Source organism: Triplophysa dalaica, chromosome 9 (genome assembly GCF_015846415.1).
Source record: "Triplophysa dalaica isolate WHDGS20190420 chromosome 9, ASM1584641v1, whole genome shotgun sequence".
In the NCBI taxonomy this organism is placed as follows: domain Eukaryota; kingdom Metazoa; phylum Chordata; class Actinopteri; order Cypriniformes; family Nemacheilidae; genus Triplophysa; species Triplophysa dalaica.
In genome coordinates, this window is record NC_079550.1 from 8,792,654 (window position 1) to 8,811,793 (window position 19,140).

At 38.0% G+C, this 19,140-nt stretch overlaps 1 protein-coding gene across 1 annotated transcript in view; it reads right to left on the reverse strand.

Annotated features, from left to right (window-relative positions):
* zgc:172282 (leucine-rich repeat and fibronectin type III domain-containing protein 1-like protein) overlaps positions 1-19,140 on the reverse strand; it is a 100,811-nt gene that overhangs the window by 47,183 nt on the left and 34,488 nt on the right. The window contains exon 2 of the mRNA XM_056756133.1: positions 11,902-12,107. The gene's annotated coding sequence lies outside the window, so the exon portion shown is untranslated. The remainder of the gene's footprint in view (positions 1-11,901; positions 12,108-19,140) is intronic.

Genomic DNA, 19,140 nt, shown 5'->3' on the forward strand with positions numbered 1-19,140 from the left:
TTTTGTTCAGCCACTGACATTGACTTCACAACATAATAGCCTGAGTGAAATTCGTTACAGGTCATTAAATGTTTGTTCTGTGTGGGTTTGGAAAAAGTAAAAGCGCAGGATTACAGCTGCATTTATTCAAATTTTAAAGGAATGCAATGTTTCTTCAGACACTGGTATTACAAAATGTGTTAAAGCAACATATAGTATGAAGAAATTGGTTTGGAAATGCTACTGGGTAAATTTTTAATAGTAGATTGTAATAGTTCTTTAACCAGTTGATAAAAAGCAAGCTATTCCAATAACAAGCCACATTTTGAATAGCATCGTTGTGTGACCAAATGCCATTGGACACTCTGCCTGAGCTAAGAAAACACTCAATTGCGTTCAAACATGTCTTTGTTATTTTTTACAGTCATATCTGACCCTGCCTGTAAATCCTTTTCTTGAAATCTACTGTTTTCTACATAAAATCCAGTGCTTGAAGTGGGCCAGTGCACAATGATATGCAGTACAAACCGTTTCTATTTTAATCTTTAGCGTACCTTCACTTTCTCTTGCGTCACCAGACCTTCTCCTATTGCTGGTACTTTGCCACTCCAAGTCAAAGCATCATTGTATGGGTGATTACTAGTAATAAGATCAAACTACATTCGAGGGAGCACTTACGCTGCATTCCAGACAACTGGGATTTCAGATATACCCACCTCAATTCCAGAAATAAATGTCTGGAACGGCAATCGAACTGGGACAATGGACCTCTGAACTTGGGTCGGATCTATCAACCCCGACCTCAGGGAGAAGTAAATAATAAATTGAAATAATAAATGTTGTATATGCCTCTTTATGTAGACTTAATGTAGTTAGTTGTTTTTTGAAAGCTGCTTGTGATGTAGCTAAACACACCTTTAAAGTAGATTTACTGTGGTGGAACTACTTTAATTTGCTGTTAACTCATAGTTTCCCAAATTACAGCATAAAATGTAGCTTCTCTAAGACTGGCAGCCATGTTAAACCGCACTTGAAATTTCAACTGAATCAGGCTCAAACCAAATCACATACAGAACACAGGAATTTCCATAGGGAATTACTCAAAGATTATTTCACAACAAAACCTTCAAACCATAAACTAGACCTTCTTCAAAAACAGCCTATCCAAAAGGACATCTGCCCGATCGTTAGAGGAAACTACCCGGGGTAGCACTGGAAAATGACACTTTTTCTCTTTTCTCTCCAAAAACCAGTGAGTGCCTTTTCCTCGCCTCTTCTACTTACAGAATCTCTAGCCCAGAGAGCTGCGAGGCAGATGATATGGATTAGCACATCTATGTTGGCTTTTCACATGAGTGCCCATGGGCACTGTAAGGCAAAGGTGTGGTGAATCAATGTAAACTTCTCTTTCCTGCAAGGAACGGAGAGAAAATGCCCTTCCATCCAGGCTGTGAAGACCGTTTCAAATGTACTATCAGCTGTGACCAGCTGCGGCACACTTCTACATAGCATGAAGACATTATTTGCCTTGTTGTGTTCTCTACCCATTGTGAAAAGTTGTTGCACGGGAGTTGCAACATCTTTGTTGGGGCCCATTGTTGTTTCATGAACAACTTGACTTCACATTCTTTATGCTTCAATCAATGTCATTCAGTAGAGAACTCTAGAATCAAGCAATCACAGTAATCACATGCCTCCTCGGGGTCTGAGACGTGACCCGCAGGGCGGATGTCACACTTTTTATGTGGCTCCCAGCGTGCGCTGAATTAAGAACTGCGCTGTAGGCAACTCTATATCGCATTTCAATTAAACATTCACAATAGGTTTAATTTGGCACAAAGGAGACCCGGTTGGGCGTCCCAGCAACCTCCATACCGAAAAGAAAAAAAAATGCCCGCAAAAAAGAGAGACGTAGATCTTCCAAGCTTATTACAGAAGATATCAGATGTCTCCAGTTTTAATTCATCCTGGATACATTTATTCCCATTAGCTCATGTTGCTTGACAGTGCAAAACAGTGAGTGCATCAATCATATCCCATTATCAGGCGTTTTATCTAACCAGTGGGCCTGTGGTTTGCTCCTCAGTATCGAAAACGGGCCTGAATTAGATTATCATGATGATCATTTTCGTAAACTGGCATTTTTAAGCATCTCTCTCAAGTTAAAACAGACGCTTTGAGAACAATTACACATATTCAAATAAAAGCAGTTAGGCCTTTTCTACTTGTTCAAAGGCCTCTGTACCCATTACAATCCGCATAGAAAGGCATCATTTGACTGCAGATGGTCTTCGGCCCATTTAACATAAAGTAGCTCGAGTTTTCAGATGATACACTGGCATGGCACATTCATATCTAACCCACTTTGCTCCCTCTCAGTATGAAAGCTGAACGGTATAGAGACGTCTTCTCGGTAATCACTAACATGCAGGATGAGCGCTTATTTGTTTGTGCTGTGTTAATTCTCACAGGGAGATGATGCCCGGAATATCCTTACTGCTTGAGATTTAGATGCTTGCAGGCTTGTTTAGAATGCAGAGACATTTTTTTTACTATTAAATCTCATTCAGTGAAAGTGTTGAAAGATCAGTTATCATCAATTCATTGGTTTGATTCCATATCCCATTAAACAGCACATAGTAACAACTCTACTAAAGTGCAAGTCATTGTTTGCTAATAACACACGGTAACCCAGATGGAGCAAATTATTTTGACAGGATTTTTGACAAATGAAATATGAATGTGTCATAGTCCTGCCTCTTCTCGTCATGATTTTCGAGTCTTGTGGCAGGATCATGACATGTGTTTATGTGAGAAAGGACACGGCATTGTTTTGTTTTTGTAATGCAATGCTCTCTCTCCGGTGTCGCATCTTTAAGCCCACGCCCCTTGTTCTCCGTTTGCGCCCCATAAGTGTTCATCCCTCTCACCTGTCCTGTTTTATCTTCCTGCTAGTTCCCTTTAGTGTTTTATCCTCGTCACCTGCTCATCACGTCCCTGTCCAATTTTACCTGATTATGTTTTCACTATGTATTGTCTCAGTTCCCTTTGTCTCTCGTCGGTGCATTGTTCTTTGTACGTGTGTTTGCCCTTCCTTTGACTGATCCGTGGATTACCTGGTTCCTGTGACTTATTATTTACAGTTTTTCTGAAACTTGTTTGCTTTATTCCCTCGTGGAAGTTTTGTTTTGATTCTTGTTTTGTTAGGTGTGTTTTCCCATTGTTGTTTTTTAATAAAAGTTTTTGTTAACCCTTCACTGCATCTTGGTTCTGTGTCAAACCGTGAAAATATGAATGACATTATATTTACAAATAATTCAACCAAATTTCCTCTTATTTTACATGTTTTCTTACCTTTAATACGAAATTAAACGGCTTTTCCTCGCGGAAGGTCTGCATTCGGTAAAGTTAGCTAATAAAATATTTCAAATTCACATTACATGTCCAGTTTTTTCTTATGTGACAAGAAGCCGCCAGCTTTCTGTCGGGTCCTGATCACCCTTTCTGGGCTTATTTCTGTGAAAACAAATGTCTGCCCTAACTTCTATGTCTATGTGGTGTTTTAAAATGCTTTAAGATAAACCATGTATATTCATCATTGTAAACCATCTCAGAGTATTTTCCCAATAAAACTGCAGTTTGACATCATACAGTTTTTGACATCATAACCCTGTAATCATCCTGTTAACATATTTGAGCCATAAATATGTTTCACCATTTCCTAAGGAAGCGCATTGTGATGCCGCGACACTTGATAAAAGGTATCTTTTCCATGTTGGTCAGAGGTATTGTCCTAACAAAGCATGACAGCACTGCGCGACAAGCAACGGCCGTTTTTTTATTCTGCGACCTCGCGGCTGACAGCTCCGCCAACACAACTATCTCATTTGATGTAAATTCTACACTCTATGAATATTAATTGGCTATATAGGCCTATGGCTCTCCTGTTTTTGCCAAGTGGTTGATATCCTTAGGACAACATCATGTTGACCCTGGGACAAAATTTAAATCAGCCAATCAGATTTCAGTGAGTTTACAGTTTATATTTAGTTTAATCTTCCAACAATGATTATGTGCTTCTAGACCATTGTTTTTCACTTATCATTTCACTCTGATTTTAGGGGTACGTTATGGTTAGGGTTGGGGTTAGGTGTGGGTTTAGGTTTTATTTATAAAAATGTTGTCCTTAGGTCAACAAAATATGTTGTACTGAGGACAACAACCACTTGGTAAAATCAGGTCGAGCATAGGCCTACGTTTGTTTACATACATTTAGATTATGAAATTATAGCATTGCGTCCGGTGAAGCATCACTTAAGTCATGAGAACAGGACACATATCTCTATGTGCACTCTTCAGCTTCAGTCTGAAAGGGGGCGTGGATGGAGAAAAGCGGTTCTGATTGGCTGTGTTTTGTGATTGATCGTCGCATCCTGCCCCTTTAATGCGTCAAATTGCACAGACACGGTGAAAGGATGGATCATGTTTCAGTTCTGCTTCTAGAATAGGAGCATGCGTTCCTCACACATCGAATGATGCATCAATATATCTGTAATCAATGATCCGAGCACACGTGATTGAAAGGAGGCGGGGACAAATTTGCATATTCAATAGCCTACAAATACTGAATGATCAATGGGTGTGGTGTTACATTCAAATAATTTTAAGGCATGAATAAATAATCCCAGGAAAAAACGTTTACATATTCTATTTTAATGCTTAAGGATAAGTTTGAAATGATAAAATTATCAATTGCAGTAAAACTTTTGTCGTTTTTGAAAATGATCTGGAATAACATGAAGGTAAGCACGTTGTTTTCCGCTGTGACAAATTAGGTTTTAAAAATAGTTCATGTTGTCTCCCAGTTGACATGAGTCATAGCACTGCATGCTCATTAATTATAACAGAAAAACACATAATATGCTGTTTAAAATCGTTTTAATCAACATAGCACGTGTCAATGTAGGACACTGATGTCACTATGCACTATTAAGCTATTTTGACACATTGTTGCCAACAGTTGGACACTCATATGTTAGTGTCCACACAAATAAGTGAAGCTTTATCAGGCTTTACCCTTAATGCAAAAAACATCTTATTATTGAGTCATCAGACAACAGGAGCAAATTAATGACCATGAAATCAGTTACACATAAACATTACAAAGTTATATTTGCTTTTAACTCCTGTTGGGATCTTGTTGTTAAATGTCAAACATTTCTCTTATAATGTTTTACATTAGCCTCTTTCATAAAGGCAGCCCCTAAATAATGATTCTGGTAAATGAAGCTATGCCCAACAGTAACAAGTCATAGGCCATATGTAGAAATGGTGGCCCTGCCAACAAATGAAAAGCAAAACATTTATTTTCATAAATACTCCAAATGAATTCTGAAATGTCAAATTAGAGACAACCATGAAGATACAAGTTGGGTCAACCATTCATTTTGCCATTTCTCTTAGGGAAACACAGTAGTTCTGTTTGTTTTCTTGTTTGATGACCCAAAGTGAATTGCAGGGGGCCATTCTTAAAGAGCTCTTTAAGCGCCGGCCTGGAAGAAATCAAAACACGCAAACAGCGACACATTCACAAACCTATAATTGGCCGTGACCTTTGCGCAGGGCTCTCGCAGAACCGAGCAGCTCTTCAAAAGAGCGTTTTGACAGAGACAGGAAAGAAATGGCATATTTTGTGAGACAGACTTCTATTCACGGTTACTGCATGCAGCTGGCCCTCTAGGCCACATTCTTTGATGTGACGAAAAAAAAAATTGAAGATAAATGCTCTCTTTCGAAGATGAGTTTTCACACGCATTTAGAAATATTCCTTTTGCTCGCCTCATTGACTTTGATTCTGGTTATATAAGGTTATTATTGGGTTTAGGAATGGTTTTACAGTATATTTAATAGGTCATCCAAGTAAGAGTATGCAGTTCCTGTTTATTCTGTTTAATCAAGGATTTTTCAATATTGGATGTTTTCATGTCACTAGATTATTTAGAATCCATTATCTGTCTTGTTTCCTATTGACATTTTCTGATCGATACTTTAATCCTGTGTGATCAATTCAGCAGAATCTCCAGGTGATGTTAGAGATTGCAGAACATTCTGCTGTGGTTCATTATCCAGTGTTTTCTGATTGGCAAACTTGATACCCCAGGCCCGAAATTTATAATCCCGGGTGCATTGACTTCTAGTTTTTAAATATGTAAGATTATTTCAAATTACTTCCCCATGGCCATGCAAATTCCAAAGCACTCTTTTGAAGACAGACTTTGCGAATAAATCTAGCTAATACAAATGGGTTCTGCCTGCATGAATTATGGTTATTTTTTGAGTGATATTTAACATCCCCTTTGTGTTTTGTGACGCCATTTTTGAATCTAACTTGTTCCCTCAGTTTATCATTTTTAATGGCAAAAAGTGAGACCTATTTAAACTACAAAATAACTATATTGAACACAATGGTTCCCAATTTGACAACATGAGCTTCATGCACAATTTAGCCAAATCATATTTTCGAAGTAGGTTTTTAAATATAGCATTAGTTGCATCATTTCAGTTTGCTACAGAATAATAATCATGAGGTATAGCTAATACAATTTGTTTGTAAATAAAGCAAGTTTGCGTCTTAGGTCAGACTTTATATTACAATATCCACCAACTTGTATTGAACAGCCTATATTTAGTAAGTAATTGCTAGGACAACGAGATTACAGGGTGTTATGTATTGTAATAAACTATATTAATGTAATATTAAAAATGGACATTATGATGTATAGTGTTATCATTAAACTAAATTGTTAGAGTCAAGAGTGTGTTCAACCATTAAACTGTAGGTTGAACTTCACTGCACACACAAACACATAAATAAGATCATATATGCTCTTGAGACATTAATTCAACACTTCACAGCCCACACTGATTTAAGCCCTCAACAATATTTCTTCCAAAACATTAATCTTTCCATGAATGTTGTTTACAGTTGATTTAAAGTCAGGCATGTGAGCAGTGCATTACATCATCAGAAAGGGCAAACGGCAATGTGTTGAATTTAACTTGCAGGGGATGTAATTGACATATTTTCTATTCTATTTTCAACAGCAAGTGTCGAAATAATATCAAATTCTAGGGAGTGTTTGATTGGGCAAAAACTAAATTAGTGCACGATGAGTCATCAGTCATGTTTTTAGTAACATTTTCTAGAAGACAAAATTCATGTTAAGCAGGAACTTGCAATGCTTTGCACACTAGGATATCGCTGCAGTCTTCTCCATATTTTGTGAATGTTATCTTTTGCCATAAATCATTACTATTAGTCACCCTGTATGTTTGTCACTGGGTTGTGGAAATATCTATCCATCCATCCATCCATTTTCTACCGCTTATCCGAACTACCTCGGGTCACGGGGAGCCTGCGCCTATCTCAGGAGTCATCGGGCATCAAGGCAGGATACACCCTGGATGGAGTGCCAACCCATCGCAGGGCACACACACACTCACTCATTTACTCACGCACTCACACCCTACGGACAATTTTTCCAGAGATGCCAATCAACCTACCATGCATGTCTTTGGACCAGGGGAGGAAACCGGAGTACCCGGAGGAAACCCCCGAGGCACGGGGAGAACATGCAAACTCCACACACACAAGTCGGAGGCGGGAATCGAACCCCCAACCCTGGAGGTGTGAGGCGAACGTGCTAACCACTAAGCCACCGTGCCCCCTGGAAATATCTAAACTGATCAAAAAGTGCTTGTAATCTTTGACAACACAGTATCGATAACTGTGTTTCCCTCAATATCTAACCCGGTTGCGTTCCTGTTTTCAAATCATACTGTAGGTCCATTAATATCTCTCAAAATTAACTAAATTACTTGAATAACTAAATGAAAATAACTGCTGTTTTGCATATTTTCAACTGATTCAAAATGTTTACACCTGAAAAAGTTACATGAGTCAACTAGCTGGAGTCCCTTTAACTAATGTGTCCCATTCGAAACCTATTTTCTATTCAAATTCCATTTGAAATTACTGTCAAATGAGTTCAAGGGCTTTGCACAGAGAGAAAATCACTGCAAGAAGCATACCATTGTTATGATCGATTACTTATATAAGTGTGCTCAAACATGAAGCCTCTATACCGGATGATAATTATATCAACTCAACTGTTTCGTCAAGAAGGCTGAGATAATTGAATCTGACCCAGTTTGTGTGATTCGGTTTTCTAGGTCTTGAACTCAAACGGCATACCGCAAGTAAATAATCCATTTTAAGATGCTTAGTGATTCTGCCATACCAATGTACTCGGCTCTGTCATGAGTGGTAACATATTCCTTAAGTTAAATCTCAATATTAGGTTTGGGTTTTGCGCAATTTAGCACTGCTACTATTTAAGAAAATGAGCTGAGAATTAGCATTTCAAATGATTTGAACAGGACAGCTTCTTGGAGGTCCATCCGCCAATGATGTCCATCTCATGCATGTTGACATATTTAGATTAACAATTAGACAAAAGTACAGACAGAATGCAAGAACATTCTAAGTGTGACTCTGAAAGACAAAAATAATTCTTGTCAATCATGAAAAATGGAACACTGTATACTGTAGGACAGCAACAAATTAAACAAAAAACATATTGATGTCTAATGCCACTTTGTCTATTAAAAGTTGTCTCTAACACCACAACAATGAAATGTCTTCAATTGTCTCCATTCGTTTCTTTTCTCATTGTTTACTGATTTACGCGACTTAATATTCTCAAACCCTGAATTTAAGGCGCACATCTTAACTAAATAATACATTTTAGGACACTTAATAATCCTGTCATAGCATCATACTGTGTTTTGCATTCTGTCTGCGTTCTCTGGTTTGGTTAACTCTTCCTAGCGTACTGTTTTGATTGTGAGATTCACCATAAGGAATTCATAACTAGTGGAGGAAAATCCTACGCCCTTGAATGCTTAAATTCTGCTGGGCGTTCTGCTGATATTTGCTTTAATTAGCTCAGTAGCACATGGATACCCTCAGGAAAATAAACTCGGTTGTGGAGCGATTGGGTTTGATTTCCGAGCTGCTCTTTTCTGAGATATCCTCACGTATTATGAACGTATAATATCAGTCGGCTTCAAGCCCTATAACCCCAATGACCCTGAAATGGTCTACCACCCATCCTCTCCAGGTGCCGTCATTATCTATAGCGATTGGAGCAGTGTATGAAACTCGACGTGCTGAATAAGGTCAGCCTGACAGATATGGTCTTGACACATTACTACTGGTTAACATAGATCCCTCCTTACACCCCCACTGCTATTCATTAGTGGCATTGTAATGGCCCTGATGGTGCTGGTCGTTTTTTACCTCACACCTACTGTCGGTGCTCTCTCATTTGGATAAAAGCGCTGCTAAATGAATTAATAAAATGAACATCAGCACAGCAGAATCTAGACAAACTACATAATGTCACTTAATAAAATAAAATCATATCACTGTTTGCAGAAAAAAAAGTGAATGGGGAAAATTCAAAAACAGCACATTATTTTGCCTGACAAAAAATGCTGAATAGACATTGATAACATCAATAATAATAAATAATAATAATAAATAAATAATAATACATTGATAACGTCAATATATTGTTTGTTTAATTGCATCATTAAATATAAATATGTCACTGACTTCTTTTTTTTGCATGGTTGTACTGAGTGTAAACTAAAGTTCAGCTTTGGGAAGAACTTAGAAGACTTGGCAAAAAACGACACACAACAGAATACTGGACTGTATTGGCCACAATACAACTAGAAATGCTGAATAAAGAGCCACGAAACTCTAATCGATATTCATTTAGATGTAATCAAAGTTGGTTGTGTTGCGCATCATTCACAATTTGTTAATTTCAATTTTTTTGCGTATTTTTACCTTCAGGGTTTAATATCCTCATCTGGCCAACGTCAAAGGATGTTATGTGGCGATGTACTATAGTACATCAATGACGCGTCAGTGTCTCATTATTATACATGATACTGTGTGTTCTTGACCAATGAGAAGACATTTCTCCTAATTATTTATGGCAGCACCTTGTGATTGGAGCGCCCGTTTCCCATGCCAGAAGCTTCGGCAGTTTTTAACGGCTCTTCTTCACACAGCGTTCACTCCCATATTAACTGCATTTTTCCAAAACGTCAGTAAGGTAGAATGTAGCTAATTTTGTCTTTTGTCTATTTTGTGCCACACACCCCATATTTTGATGGCTGAATCTTACTTGAGGAGGCTTTAAAAGCAAATACTGTAAAATCGGACATCACTTTTGGCCACTACTGTATGTTCGATGCAGGGCGTTGTACCAAAATGTATGGCACGATTATTCACATCATAAATTTTCATCTCGATTTCGCTCCGATAAAGACATGCAATTTCAGTAAAATTACTTTAATGTCGTCTTCCCTGCAGAAAACCACCTCTGAAATCTTAATCAATCTCTCCACCGAGGGACATTCACGGAGCGGCATTCAGGTAAAATCATTGCCTCATTCTTCACCCTGTTCAGAGCAGCGACATTCTCTTCAGATGCTTCTGTGGCATTCGGGTCATATCAGTCTAAAGAGAAATGCTGTTACGGGCTATTGATGCGACATTTACAGTCTGCTGCTATTGAAAAGCTGTGGACAGGGGCTATCACCTACAGGGCCTCAGTAAACTGCTATGAAAAACTCTTTGCTTTACTGCTGCTCTTAAGGACTTTAAATTAGAATAAACGTCAGACAGAGGCAGGACATACTTCTCGCTTCCAGTATCAATTTTCCCCCTTTAGATGACCTCTGACCATAGCCATAACCTTATCGTGCCAGGTGTAGCATCTTGATTTGAGCTAGTAAGCGAATAGCAGGCCTGCGCTGTATATTTTTTTCCTTTAAAAGTATAACAGCAAAAATATTAATCCGTGTGCCTCTAAGTATAAGCTGTGACTAATGACTGTGGCGAAGTAACAGTCGGAAACAGCTGCGAAATGATATGTAATAACAAAAATATGAAAATTTGCCAACAGTTTGAGCTGAAATTATACACGCCTGCATTGCAACACACAGATAAAAAGGATGGGAAGCAATAAGTATGAAAATATATGAGCCGGGGAGCTATATTTTTATTAGCTTTATAGATTCCTATTCTAATGGCAAAGTAAACTCTGAAGTCTTTGTCTTTTTGTCCATTACACTGCAACTCACAAACAACATTATGCGCCAAGTCAAATGTAAATTGAATCATGTGTGGAGAGCTGGTGTGCCTGACAACTTGATTACGCAAACGCTCCATTTCTAGATGATTAGACGCCAAGAAAACAATGCTTGACATTGATGGGTTCTGAACCGCAGATCATTCTTGCATATTCTGAGTAATTTGTAAATTATAAACAAGAAATTGTGACACGTCATGTCGTTTCAAACCTGGATGACTTTCTTTCCTCTGCACTAAATAAGATATTTGGAGAAACGTTGGTAAGCAAACAACATTGCCCAGCATTCACTTTCATTATACGGACACAAAATTGGGCATTTCTCAAAATATCTTCTTTTGTGTTTAAAAAAAATAAGGAGTAATTTACAGGTTTCGAACAACATGAGGATGAATAAATCATATTTTTCATGTTGGGGTGAACTTTCCCTATAAGAACTCAATGATTCAATTTTGTTTAGTAATAATTGTTGGTTTCATGCATGATGTTTCTCTAGGATGACGTTTGTGTATAACATGCATACAGAACAACCAATACTTAACTATAAATTTGACTGTCAGATGAAATTTGAATCAAATTCCGTTGTTATACAGACTACAAAAAGTGTGCAATTCCTTTTATTATATACTGTAGCCACCTCGCACTATAATCAATCAGACAGAAGGTGACTGCAGTGATATTCGAACCGTACCTCTATCTGACAAGCGTAGAATGGCTGGAGATGCTCATGAAGCCTCCACTGGCGGCGTCTAAGCTGAAGATAGATGTAGGCTCGGGCTGCTACATGTGGACAGGCTGGCGTGGAGCGAAGACAGAAGGCATCGGCCCAGGAACATGAGAGTATCTGGTGCTCAGAGCCAAGACTGACAGCTCTGCCGATTTTGGATCTCCATCCACCTGTGAGAGGAGAAGCAGGGAGGGACATTTACACGAGACACTAAGCATGTCTCCATTTTTATGTCTCTAGGGACAAGAAGGCCAATGCCTTTCCAGAAAGAGAACAAGAGCCAGACAGTGGATTTGCAGCATTTTTTATCCGGAAAACAAAAAAAAATTGAGTGCGGCAAGAGGAAGGACATCAATAACGACCCAGAAGTGTCACGCTGTTTAGACGTCCCTACATCGGTCTTGATAATAGCTATTGTGCACAATATATTTAGCTCCATTCTCTTTGGACACAAATCCTTGGTATTATTTCAAGTATTATTTTACAGTTGTCTCCCGCACGCGGTGCTGGTGGTTACGTTCTTCCCACTGGACTGAAGCTGAAGAATGAAGATTATATATTTAAAATACAGTGAAAAAAAGTATTTTGACAATAACTATTGAAGACTGACTATAAAATGTAACATGAAACATTTGGGGGGGTCACAATACAAAAAAAAATAACAATGTTACAATAATGATAATAGTATTAATGATGATAATAAAATAGTTATTATTAGTATTATTACCAATTTTTATTATTAAAACTAATATTAATTATCTAAAGCCATTTATCATTGTGCCTCGTGGACTTTTTAAACATGCAACATTTGCTCGCTCTCTTCCTCTGTCTCTCTCTCTCTCTTGGTCTCTGAACTCCATGAAGCTAATTAGAACTTCTTAATGAGACATTTATGTCTTTTACTGGGACTTTTGCCAACCCCACAAAATCCTCTTATTTCAATATCTTGAGATTGTATGCATATGGACCTTTCAGCATTGTTCCTCCATAAACATTTTTATTATGCTATTTCCTGACCATTGGGGAAAATGCCGTCATGTTGCTATAATACAAGCTAAAATGTGTTCCATCACTGATCGTATCTCTAAAAGTGATGTCTCTTGCAGCAAGAATATGTGCCGACTCTAAAGCTGATGTGGTAGCAGCTTGGCTTAACAACGCAATATCCTCTCATCATAGCAGCTTTAGATCTCAAAGCTCTCTCTTTCTCCTTCTTTTTCCCCTCCGTGGTATGACACAGGGCTCAGATTAGTGTCTATATACATGGCCGTTCTCTCCCCAGCGCGTCGTCAGAATAAGCCCAGCTGCCTGGGGAGAACAGGCGTCGCTTTGTCAAACCTCTGACTCACTTTTGGCCTGGCTTGAGTGACTCTGTGTTATCCACCTATTTTGTTGAGGCTCAGCGTGAGTTTAAACAGACAGAGGAGCAGGAAGTGAGTGCAGTATTCCAGCGAGGTGTCACACCGCTGTTTGATCAGTGCATTAACCACCGAGCACTTATCTGCTTAACTGCTGTACACGGCTGTTTTGAAGGGTCATTATTTCTTGTTAGTATCTCTCTTTCAGATGAAGCGAAGAATTTTTGGTTACTTTTGGAACAACATTAACGTCTCCTCGATACTCAACTCGATTATGTTACCAGGGTCTTTCCTACATAGCGGCCACAGACTCTCACCAAAATTATGTCGGGTGTCTTCACAAGAAAAGCTGCGTGCATTTAACAGACTGTCAGTAGTAACTGCAGTCGGGACCTTACGCCACAGTGGAGGCGTTGTTTCGTTATCAACACAATGAGGCGCTAAAATGAGTTGCAAGACTTGAGCTAGCTGTGTTTCAACTCTGTTTGTTTTGCATCAAAGTATGTTTAATTTCTTAAATTAACATGACGTACATCATTGTAACGTCTTTAGCTGTGCAGTTGGGATAGTTGAATCAGCATATACTGTACACAGAGAGTTTGCCAGTATGAACGCAAATTGCATTCAGAAAGACTCGCACACGAATGACTCATTTGAACCGGTTCATTTAAACGATTTATTTTTCAGTCACTAGCGAATATACAGTAAGAGATCATTGAATCATTTAAAGTGAACCAAAGAGAATGCAAGATGTGAATGAGACTGGCTCATTGAGTTAAACTGGTTAATTCAGTTGGCTATTGTGGGCTGAAAAGTTAGTTGAAAATGTTAAAAGGCTTTATTTGATAAAAAAAAATACATTACTGTTTTTTTTCATGAAAGTTATGTTTTATATAACGTAATAATTGTAATTTTCCTCTAATTTTATTAGAACTTTTAATATGTCATAGTTCATTTGGTCAATCCACTTAAAGGTAAGGTAGGCCTTCGTGTGTGTGTACAAGATCGAGATGGCACATCCTCGGCTCATCCAGGAAAAACCCTGGCTACGTTGAAATTTTTGATGTAAGTATTGTGGTACTTTTTACTCATTATTAACAGACTAAAACTTAACCAACAAGTCTTATTGCTATATTTGGCAAACAAAGTATTTACACCCAATCACCGAGGAACGCATGATTGTCATGACATCCACTAAGCTTAACACACAAGGCAGGAGCCAACAGCAATTTTGCTTTATTATGTTATTTATTGTTGTTTGTAACAGGATTCAAAGTAGGGAGGGAAGGAGGCGGGAACCGTCAAACAATAACACGGAAGTAAAATGCCGACAGCAACCTCACGTTCCACTGCCGGCCAAAAGAACGTACATACAAACTTAAAACACATATCCGGGCCCGGTCCTCTCTCTTCAATGGTCCGGTCGCTCGTTCTCTAATGCTCCCGAGCTCGTCCTCGACTCACGTACTCGCCCCGCCTACTCCACTACATTGTTTTATTAATCAATTATGCCATACATAACCATTATACCTAAATTCCACCAAAGCAATTTTTGTCAGCTTTTACTCTTTTTATATTAGTTTATTATTTTTTATATTTATTTTATAGTTTATTTATTTATTTAATTAATTGATTTTATTTTGCTATAAACAATCCTTACACATTGATTCATACTAAGCAACTTCAATTTTTTATTTCAACTTCTTACTGTCTTGGGGTGTGATAGAAGAAAGCGTTTCAGATGTCATTGCTAAGCGTGATAACCACAACCTGTGGAACTACAACTGCCATATGCTACAACAACTCAACTACAACCAAAAGTATATTTTAGTGTTAATTTAACAACAAATGTGTTGTTTTTAAAGTTACAAGTAAGTAAAGTCTAAATAATGCATACTGTATTTCTTATAACACACTAAAAGATAAAGTTCAAAAGAAAAAGTGTTGCAGTCTAAGCTCAGCCCACTCGACAATGCAAAATCTAACACACGCTCGCGTCCAACCGTCATACAGTCTGTAAATCGCACGAACGCACTCAGTGGGGAGTTGCTCGATGTGGGCTCGGTTTGTGATGCCAAACTGCTTTGATTCGAAGAGACTGCTTTACGATCTGCATCCAGGCGCACAGCATTTACATTTTCCCTTTATGAAATGTGAGAAAATCTATAATTGAGAGGATTCGTCCTCTAACGACAGAAAGTAGCTGTAATTGGCGAGTAAACACGGCACTCAAGTCTCTCGAAGGAAATAAAAGTAGGAGAGCACCAAGCCAAACAGAGACTACATTAAACCAGGATAATGATCCCAGCTTGACTGAGATATTTGGGTTTTATCGAGCCCACCCACACTTCAAGCCTCGGCTGGGCCACTCCACTGTGACTTGCGTGTGGAGTTCGGACTTCTCTAAGTGATCCGTGGAGACGTGCTTCTCCTTTCAAACTAGTCCATTAGACGCTGGCTCAATACCACAGTGGGTGGGGAAGAGAGTGTGCGAGCGCGCATCGTTTTGTGTTTTCAACTTTTAATGTGTGTGTTTGCTGCTGTGCATGCTCTGATCTTTGCGCTCTTTGAAAGCAATCGTTGGCCTGGCTTTAGAGAGCAATGACATATTATATACTTAAAATGGGGTTTTTATGCAAAAGAATAGTCTTTGGATATAACAAATGTGTCAACTGGGAAATATGGCAATAAGAGTTTTCTAGGTCTCTTTTACATGCTGTTACAAACATTTCAAATGTTGATATAATCGTAGTGATTTTTTTAACCTGTAACTCTCTAAAAATGATGTCACTTCTTGACGATGATGTCACCAAGCAACACAATCACATTTTCTTAACTGACAATTGGGTTTGTGGAGATATAACAAAAGATTAACAAACCAACAGCATGGAAAGGAAAATTAACGGGAAAGTTCACTTAAATATAAAAGTTCCGTCATCATTTACTTACCCTGTTTTCCTTTCAAACCTGTATGACCTTCTTTCTTTTGCATAACACAAAAGAAGGGTATTTTGAAAAATGTTGTTAAACAAAAACCATTGGTCCCATTTGACTTTTATTGTATGGATACAAAAGGAATGCAAGTGAATGGGTAAGGTTCTTGTTCGGTTGTCAACATTTTTCAAAATATCTTCTTTGGTGTTCTGCGGAAGGAAGAAAGTAATACAGGTTTGAAATAACAAGAGTGTGAGTAAATGATAACATCATTTTAATTTTTGAGCTAACTACCCCTTAAGAAAACACTGGAAAACCTGCAGACCATCTAGAAATATTCCCAAGAATGCATGTTTTGTCTTAGACAATTTGATGTTTGAAAATTTATACATACTTTCATTATTTCTTGACACCTTAAAACACAGCAATTTTGCACAAAACAAAAAAATTGATAAAAGATTTTCATTAAAATTAACTAATATGATTTTCACGATCTTGAAAAACTGTTTAATACTGACTAATATCAATATCCAATATATTATCACATAAATCTAAAAATAATTGGGAACACAGGCATTAACTGAAACGACCCGAGTAGCATTTCCGAATAAATTTGTAACGTAAATCTTTTTAAAAATGCACCGCTGCCTTGCAATTGTCCAATAGTGTTTCTCTCGGTGGAGTTCTCTTTATAAACTGCAGTATTAAATGTAGTACTCTTGGCATAGTTCATGATTATGTTCTCAACTCCAAAGTTCTGCATTAACTTACAGCAGCACTTTCAAATAGGTCATGCTAAAAGCATTCATAATATACAACTCAGCTTTTGAAAAGTCCATGGTTATTGCTCGATTCTTTTTCATTTATTCCGGTTCCAGGCAGCAGACGGGTTGCGGTTGATAACCAGTGGATGTAATAGGCACAAAGTTGGTCTGATAAGAAAGCTTGGTTTATATCAGAGAGGTTTTAATGGGATATAAGTGGAGGAGGAAGGAGGCTTCCGGTATATGGGGCTGTTTTACTAACCTGGGCAAGATAGTGCTGTAGTGCTGTTTAAGCATGATAATAGTTTGTATGGATCCTAAAACAATAATTAATGATGTATTTTTAAAGAATTTCTAAAATAGTGATAAGGAAAGTGGTTTGATATTATATGTGTAAAAAAGCTCAATGCAAGGAAGGAAGGAGATGGGAACCGGAAGACAGTTTAACAAAGTTTTAATATAAATAATAACAGCCGTCGGCCCCTCATGTCCGACCGCCGGCGAACAAAACAAATTACAACAAAAAATACTAAAGTAACAAACATACAAACATAAAACATTTTCGGGCCCGGTCCTCTCTCTTCGACGGTCCGGTCTGGTCGCTGGCGCTCATTACAATTACTCACCGGCCAATTACTCACTCACTCCACTACAATATGGTATGTGGTTCACTTGATTCAACCCATGGTTGGGTCAAATGTGAACATCTTATTGGGTTATTTTTAACCAAAATGTTGGGTTTCCCCCTTTTGACCCAACCATGTTCAATGTTAAAATTGTAATTTAAGAGAATTGTATTGTTATTTTATGACAGATTTTGAACGTATTCTTGAATACTGGCGAAAACCAAATCACAGAAAAGACTTTTAGAAGTTTTTCTAATGAAATAAATGATGATCAGTCATTTTGTTTATGAACTTGTAACCATTGTGGCTCTCAAGGCTAAATTTTAAACTGCATAGTTGACGATTTGTAGAGTTTACATGATAGTCATGGTTTTTATATCATGGTTATTGACAATACAATTCTAAAATAACACTAATTTTTAAACATAAACTTATTGGCAACTTAACTTCCTCCATCTCAATCAACTCCATTGTTCATTAATCAGGGCATTGACCATGGAGTCCGCCATTTTATTGGCTGTCTCATTCGCAAAATCCTTCCAGTGCACTGAAACGTTAATTCCCAAAAAAGTCCCACAATGCACTGCAAATGTTCGAGTGGTGCGTGCGCCGACATATGGCGTCGGTGTGTCCCGGGCGTCACGAGTTCGAAACCAGGCTTGTGGTTCTTTCCTTAACCCCAACCCCATCCCCTCTTACTCATCCACTTCACTTCCTTTCCTCTCTAAAAATCTGTCCAATACAGGAAAAAACAGCTCCCTATGTTCCCTTACCAGGAATCAAGTGACAAGATTTGAAGACGTTTAACCGAAATCCCAACTCAATGAACTTCATGAAACGCGATAGAATTTTTTTGTCATGTATAAACCAATGTTGCTAGACAGGCAGGCAACACAATCTACTTAACAGTAAATCTACTTTAATCTTCAATTAATCTACTCAAATTGCATAATTTGTGCACCGATATGTAGCAAAATAATGAAAGTGTTTTTGTCATATGTATCCCAACGTGAAGTATTCCAGGATCCTTACCAGTGCCTGGACCTGTGTACATGATATACCGATTCACGACCTCAGGAGCAAGGGAGCTGATCGAGACACAGGCGTTTCCAAAGCAGCTCCCATATTATATAAATTACTGTGTTTATTTGATTTTGTTCAAGAAAATGTAGTTATATAGACCTTGTTTTACATACATTCAAAAAGGCAATTCTTAGAGCAAAGAGAAATGCTACTTCTATTTGGGGTCTATATTGTAAACATCTTCAGCACTTGCCCTTGAAATTTTCTGATCGCTAATATTTTCAAATGTAGAGAGACTGCTAAGCATCTGTAAGATTGTTATGTATTTGGTGTAAGTTTTCTTCTTTTTTATTATACTCAATGGAGACCCTTTCTCCTCCTAATTGATCTTTTGCACTATATTTAGCTAGAGTCGTGCATGCCTGTCCATGTTTTTGCGTTTAGCCTTATCCCTCAACACGCAATAATTGTAAAACATGTTTTGTAAAAACAGTTCCA